A 7,287-nucleotide genomic window follows, 5' to 3' on the forward strand; every position below is an offset into this window, starting at 1 on the left:
ATTTTTAAAATTCTTTTTAAAAGGGCCTACCATGTTAAAAAAAAAAAAAAAAAAAAGAAAAGGATTTGCTGGATTCTAAAATTGGTTGGCCCAAATAATTGTGGGTGAATGTGAAAACACACCCGGATTAATTTTCACAGCGGGCCACACGTGAAGTTATATTGTATAGCAGAGGGATGGACAATATTTCATAAAACTGTCAATATCCAACGAGCAAGAAATAGGTGGAGAGTGCTCTCCGGCATGACTTATTTCACAAACCCTCATTTCTGAACGCATCCAATATGTGTTTGCATAGCTGGAAAAAAAAGTTGTTCAATGGCAGAGGCTGACATGCCTTTATTAGGCCTTGGCAATCAACGGTGGATGGTACATCAAATCCAGAGGACAGCAGCTCAAGAAATGAAAATGTGGGCATATAAGGCCTGAATGAGTGGAGATGTTTGACGCTTGCCGCATGGCAAGAAGAGTCTGTCGTTCCACTGAAAGCCTGCGAGCATCTTGATAATCAAACTGGCATTTGGTTTGACACGGTGAATCGATAATGATGATAGTTACCTTTTTTTTTTTAATTTAATACTTTCTGTCAGTTGGGTCCAGTGTCACGCGCAGCTCCTCCAGACCGGCGTCTCGTCCAGCTTTGCCGTGCATGTGGAAAGTCCGACTGTCAGCGTTGATCCTCTCAGCCATTTGAATCCATGCAGCCCTGAAAGCAGAACTTCCCCGAGCTAACGGAGGAGGCTCCCTAATGCGTGGTTGACATTATTTTTAACTCAAAAGCAAAACACGAGAGCGATATTTATTTATTTATTTATTTATTGCAAGTCTCCACCTACTCCTAACTGTCGATGTTTCATCTTGGGAAGGTTTTGCGAAGCGTGACGGCTGACTTGGCGATGTGAAAGTGGGTTGTGGTGGCACTTTGTCAAGGTCCTCACCACACGGACTTGTTGAGGGGGTATGAAGGGGGGTGATGGATGTCTGCCGTCGGCCAGGAAGTATTGAACTGAGCATCTATCAAAGCAATCCATCCGCTCGCTGTCAGTTCGTGTCATAGGAAAGTGTAGCCAAGTTTGGCAAGAGGCAGGTTATGCCCCGGATGCCATCATGACCTCTTAACCGCCTTCCTGACAAACAGAGAGCCGCAACCATAATTGCAACGAGCTCACGGCGTGGCTTCAACACAACGCTTATAATACACAATAATTAAATGGAGGCCTAATGGTATACCTTTTTAGGTGATGACCCTTCCGATATGATGTCATTAGACTGAGTACATTATAACCGCCCGGGTTGACGCGGCGGATAGGTGGGGACAAAATGCGTGTGTCGCTCACAGGCGAGTGAGTGTGAGTTGAGAAAATAATTCAACGACTGAAATGAAAAGTGCACGCTGTACTGTATACTCCACAATTTAAAATCCACGAATCGTCTATCCAACCTCGTATTGGGCCTCAAAATGATTGATGGTTTATATTTTTTGGGGAGAAGGGGATTCAATTCTAGCAGTAATTGTGTGATTTATGAACAATGTTTTTCATCGTAACATCTAAATGGTGCCAAGCGTCTTTGTTGGCGATCTCTCTCAGCACCAAACAGACTTTAACAGCTCTGATGCGATGACTGTCGTCGCTCGTTGTTCTAATGGGCTTTGTCGCTCATGTGTCACTAATCAACTCCCTCTCAGTCACTTTCTCTGGCCTCCTGGCTCACTCGAGTTGCCAACCGGGGACGCTTTTGCGACTTCATTTGCTTTCCCGTTAGCATCTCGCCAAGCGGCTGAGAGATCATCAAATAAAAGCTTTGTTTTCTGCGACCTGACGCAAGCAGGTGAAAATATTCGAATGTCTCTGTTGAAAATTTTGGAATCCGGTTTCACGTAACCGCAAGAAATGCCAACGGATCTGTTTTGAAGCGCACTGCGAGGCCAAAACTGGGCTGACCCAGACCAGCAAGTCACGGCTCAGGTAACAAAAGCTATTAAACGATGATCCAAGGTAAGCTAGGATATCCAGCGTTAAAGATCACGCGGTAATAAAGTGTCATCAAAAAAAAAAATAATAATTGCAATCTCAGGCAGATGGAATCACATTCCTCCGAGCAGGTCTGGACACGTGCCTTTTCCCGCTCGCTTGATGACTCATTGCCGTTTGAAAGATCCAGTCGGAGACGGTCCCCCTTCGAGTTTAGTTCCCTGCCGCTCGCTTCACTTCCACCCCAAAGGTCGGAAGAAGACCCCTCGTTTGCAAGGGAAATGCTGAAGCGTTTCCTCATTGTGACTTTTCGGATGAGAGGAAGTGAAGCAGCAGAAAAGGAGTTGCCAACAGTTGTCTCACGAGTTCCGCCAACCCTTGACGAATGCGGATGATTTGTTGGCTTCCTTTTGCCCTGATTGCTAGCATCAATGGAGATGTTTTTATCAATCAATACTTTCACTTCTTACGTTGCGGCTATCTGATTGCTCCAATCGGGAATCGTTTTGTTCTGGAAATGGATGTGATATCCTCAAGCAAATTACTCGAACCCGTCGAGTTGCCTGAATAAATATCAAAAATCATGTTTATGGAAAATATGGCACGATCCTGTCCTGCTTTGAATGCTTTTCGCCTCATTTTTATTCCAGTCAAATCAGAATTGAATTGATACCTCACTCAGGAAATCAATGTTTTCTTGTAACGGTGCTTAATCAGATTTGATAGAGACCCGACATTTTGGTATTGATGAGTGAAGGTCAGTGAAATGTCAGTCAACACTTTTTTTTTTTTTTACACTCAAGTACCGCATTTTACACGTTGAAATGATCAAGTAATTTACTGGTGAGTCAGTGGGACTGTGCGGCCCACCCTGCTCAGGTTGGTTGCACTTTTATGTGGTCAGGGGCATTCCATCACACTTGTCCCTTTTGTAAAATCATATTGTTGCGCATGGCCCAGTGGCAAAAATTAGTTTGGCGGCCAGATATACAAGATAAACATGATGCGAGCTGAATTCCAACAGTGTCATATTGATAAATTGCAACACTATAATTTGTTTTTTTGAGAGACGGGGGACCGACGGTGTTTTTCACTCTGTAGCGTTTGTGGTCTGCAATGAGTGGAAATTCAAAGGGTGGGACTCCCCTGATGCTCATATCACAACATGAGCTGACGTTCATCGCGCGGCCATCAAAAGTCATTTATAAACCGTCACTTTTTGAAAAGGTTCCTTTTAAATGTAGCGTAACCAGAGCTACGTAAATATACAGTGTGGTCATCTAATCTGAGGCTATGTCCTGTTTGTTCAATACTCTCGTGCGACTCATTTGACATCATTTATTCACAAGAAATATCAGCTAAGCATGATAGCAACGAAAGAGTGTCCGCACTATTGTGCCAAGTTGGCTCTGTGACCGATATCCGCGCTAAGCGTCCTTTGCAACATTATACCCCGAGACACAACGCTTAATTCATTTTTATAATCCGTCGAATACCCTGCGGAAATTGAAAGGGTTGGAGCAGCTATGTCAGGAACTTGTGCGGTCCTGCCGGGTGGGTGGGCCGGGTTCATGACACCCGCGGCTGCGACCCGCCCTCACCGGGAGCAGTTGCGCTGAAAACAGAGGAAACCGGACCAATGCCAGCCGATGCTAATAAGCGGCTGCCCAGAGTTTAGACGGCGTGATTACAGCGGGAAGTGTTATCGCGACTCTCTGAAACATTGAAATAGCCTAATAGCCCCATAATCGGCCATCTAGGCCCTCGACGGACGATTAGATCTTGGGAACGAGGAGTTTTAACCTGTTGCCATGTGAAAGTGAGTTTGTCCGAGTGCGCACGTCTAATTCATAGACAGACATCAAATGTGCGCTTTGTTGCTCTCGAGATAAAGTATAACCACCGATTGGACTTTGGAGTTTCACGGCACAGCGGCAGGCTCCGTCGTGTCAAAATAAACTTGGTGCAAGCAATATTTGTTATTATTGTAGCGCATTGCAGAGTCCCGATGCTGAATCAGCATCAGTCCCAAAGTGGGCTCTGATTTATGACTTGGAATTTTGACACGCTGCACTTCTTTGCACGTTGAAATGAATGTTCACAGAGTGAAAAAGATGTAGAGAGAGCCTTGCAATATGGAAGTTCCAACTTCCAATGCTGTTACCATTGTGCGAATTGTTTGGCGGGAATATTTTGAGGGTTGCTATAGACACTGTATGATTTTCCCGACTCCTCTTTTTTTTCCTGGGCTTATGTTTACCAAAGCTTGAAAAGTGTTGTACTTGTATCGTAAATTTCTGGCCCGTCTTTAATTCATTGGGCTTACAACAGTCATCTGATAGTTGAAAGAGAATGACAACTCAATTTTCCAAACTCGAAGCTTTCTCTGTCAATAGTGGAAATTTGTCTTCAAACAAAGTTTCCACACGCACACAGCAGTACATTACAGAACGGAAGACTTTTTTGGAGGATCCTTTGACGTATTGTCGCTGTCCAGTGACGCATATGAATTTGTTTTTCTTTTTTATTGGCGGATGGAGACACATTGCGGTTACCTGCGACTATCGACCGCCGGTACCAGAAAGCCGGCCTTACTTTTTAGGAATTGAAATCCAAAACATATGAGGCTTGAGATCTTTGAATGTAGCATTTGTGATACGTTTTCTTAATATTATGTTGCAGCGTCCATCCGGTCTGTGAGATGTTTGACTTGTGGAAGCAGGACTGACAGAAGGAGCATGGTCAAACACCAACCCCTCCAAGTCTATGAGCGCCAGCTGTGTTTGTCTTGCATCACCGGGATCTACGGTTGCCGCTGGAAACGCTATCAGCGCTCCCATGATGACACCACCAAGGTAAGGAGAACAAGTGTTTGGTCACCTCTCTGGATGTGAGCATCCCAACAGCATAGTACTGCATGTGCCACGTTGTTGCATTGGCCCGATTCTGAAAGATCTTTTATTGACAATTTGTCATGCAAGGATCTTTTTGATGCGAGACCACATACTGCACGGGAAGGGAAATAACATTGGTTTGGGTCGCATTATAGACGTCCCCACATCCATCCATTTTCTGATCCGCTTTATCCTCACAAGGGTCCCGGGGGTTGCCGGAGCCTATCCCAGCCGTCTTCGGACAGTAGGCAGGGGACACCCTGAACCGGTTGCCAGCCAATCGCACGGCACACAGAGATAAAAAAAAAAAACATCCACACTCACCCTCACACCTGAGGACAATTTTGAGTGGTCAATCAGCCTGCAACACATGTTTTTGGAATGTGGGAGGAAACCGGAGTACCCGGAGAAAACCCACGCAGGCACGAGGAGAACATGCAAACTCCACACACACAGGGAGGCCGGAGCCGGAATCGAACCCCGCGGCATTGTGAGGCCCACTTCCCCACATTCAGCAGCGAATGATGTTGTGCAGGAGGGGGAAAGAGTTCAAAAAACACCCGCACAAATGCTGAATTTTGCAATCTGTTGTAGGTTGGAATCCATAAGTGCGTGCTCTCCATCCTCAGGGACCTTTTGGTAATTACCTTCCGAGTGAAAGTGTCCTCGCCGCTGTCATTCAATGACCTTCATCCTGCAAAGGCTTTTGTTGAATCACAATACAGTCTGCCGCCACATCGAGTCTGCGCACTAATCAGTCAGCCATGTCAAATTCATTTAAAAATGAATATAAAATCTTTATTATTTTCTTTTAAAAGTTGCTTTTGTCTCAGCAAGTTTTGAGACAGTTCATATGATCATATACCGCTGTATATATTAATGCAGGAAATGCTGCATGAGGCCATTTTTGCCCGCTCGCATGCCATCATAAATATCAATGTCGCGAAGGCATTTGGCCTGACTTTTTCCTTTGGCTCATCTCTCCATTTGGATGCAGGAGTTGCGTGGTTGCAGCAGTCTCACAGCATGAAGCCTCGTGTTCAGTGTCCACACTCGAAATGCACTTCAACGCTTATGTGGAGAATTTGTTTATGCCCACATGTGCACTGTGGACAAGTAGAAAGCTGCAAAACGCACACGTGCACAACACACACGCACACACGCACGCACAAAGTCAGATCCTGTCAACTCAACCCGTGAAGATAATTTGCAGCATGCATTAAGTCTCCAAAGAGAGAGAGAGAAGTATGGAAGGTGCTTCACAATAATTTGTCGAGGTATTGATTTCTGGTCTCCTTTGTACAGGAAACTGGACACGGTGTAGCTCTATTTCCTGTTGCAAGCGATAGTCCTCTCCACTCAACAGAGAGTGCTGAGTCAGCATTCTTTCTTTGAGGAGCTCATAGCAGCTATGTCAGGAACTTGTGCGGTCCTGCCGGGTGGGTGGGCCGGGTTCATGACACCCGCGGCTGCGACCCGCCCTCACCGGGAGCAGTTGCGCTAATAACAGGAAACGCAGCCACTGCAGCCGATGCTAATAAGCGGCTGCCCAGAGTTTAGACGGCGTGATTACAGCGGGAAGTGTTATCGCGACTCTCTGAAACATTGAAATAGCCTAATAGCCCCATAATCGGCCATCTAGGCCCTCGACGGACGATTAGATCTTGGGAACGAGGAGTTTTAACCTGTTGCCATGTGAAAGTGAGTTTGTCCGAGTGCGCACGTCTAATTCATAGACAGACATCAAATGTGCGCTTTGTTGCTCTCGAGATAAAGTATAACCACCGATTGGACTTTGGAGTTTCACGGCACAGCGGCAGGCTCCGTCGTGTCAAAATAAACTTGGTGCAAGCAATATTTGTTGTTATTGTAGCGCATTGCAGAGTCCCGATGCCGAATCAGCATCAGTCCCAAAGTGGGCTCTGATTTATGACTTGGAATTTTGACACGCTGCACTTCTTTGCACGTTGAACTGAATGTTCACAGAGTGAAAAAGATGTAGAGAGAGCCTTGCAATATGGAAGTTCCAACTTCCAATGCTGTTACCATTGTGCGAATTGTTTGGCGGGAATATTTTGAGGGTTGCTATAGACACTGTACGATTTTCCCGACTCCTCTTTTTTTTTTCCTGGGCTTATGTTTACCAAAGCTTGAAAAGTGTTGTCACTTGTATCGTAAATTTCTGGCCCGTCTTTAATTCATTGGGCTTACAACAGTCATCTGATAGTTGAAAGAGAATGACAACTCAATTTTCCAAACTTGAAGCTTTCTCTGTCAATAGTGGAAATTTGTCTTCAAACAAAGTTTCCACACGCACACAGCAGTACATTACAGAACGGAAGACTTTTTTGGAGGATCCTTTGACGTATTGTCGCTGTCCAGTGACGCATATGAATTTGTTTTTCTTTTTTATTGGCGGA

This window comes from Hippocampus comes, unplaced genomic scaffold, assembly GCF_001891065.2.
Source record: "Hippocampus comes isolate QL1 unplaced genomic scaffold, H_comes_QL1_v1.1 scaffold194, whole genome shotgun sequence".
Lineage (NCBI taxonomy): Eukaryota > Metazoa > Chordata > Actinopteri > Syngnathiformes > Syngnathidae > Hippocampus > Hippocampus comes.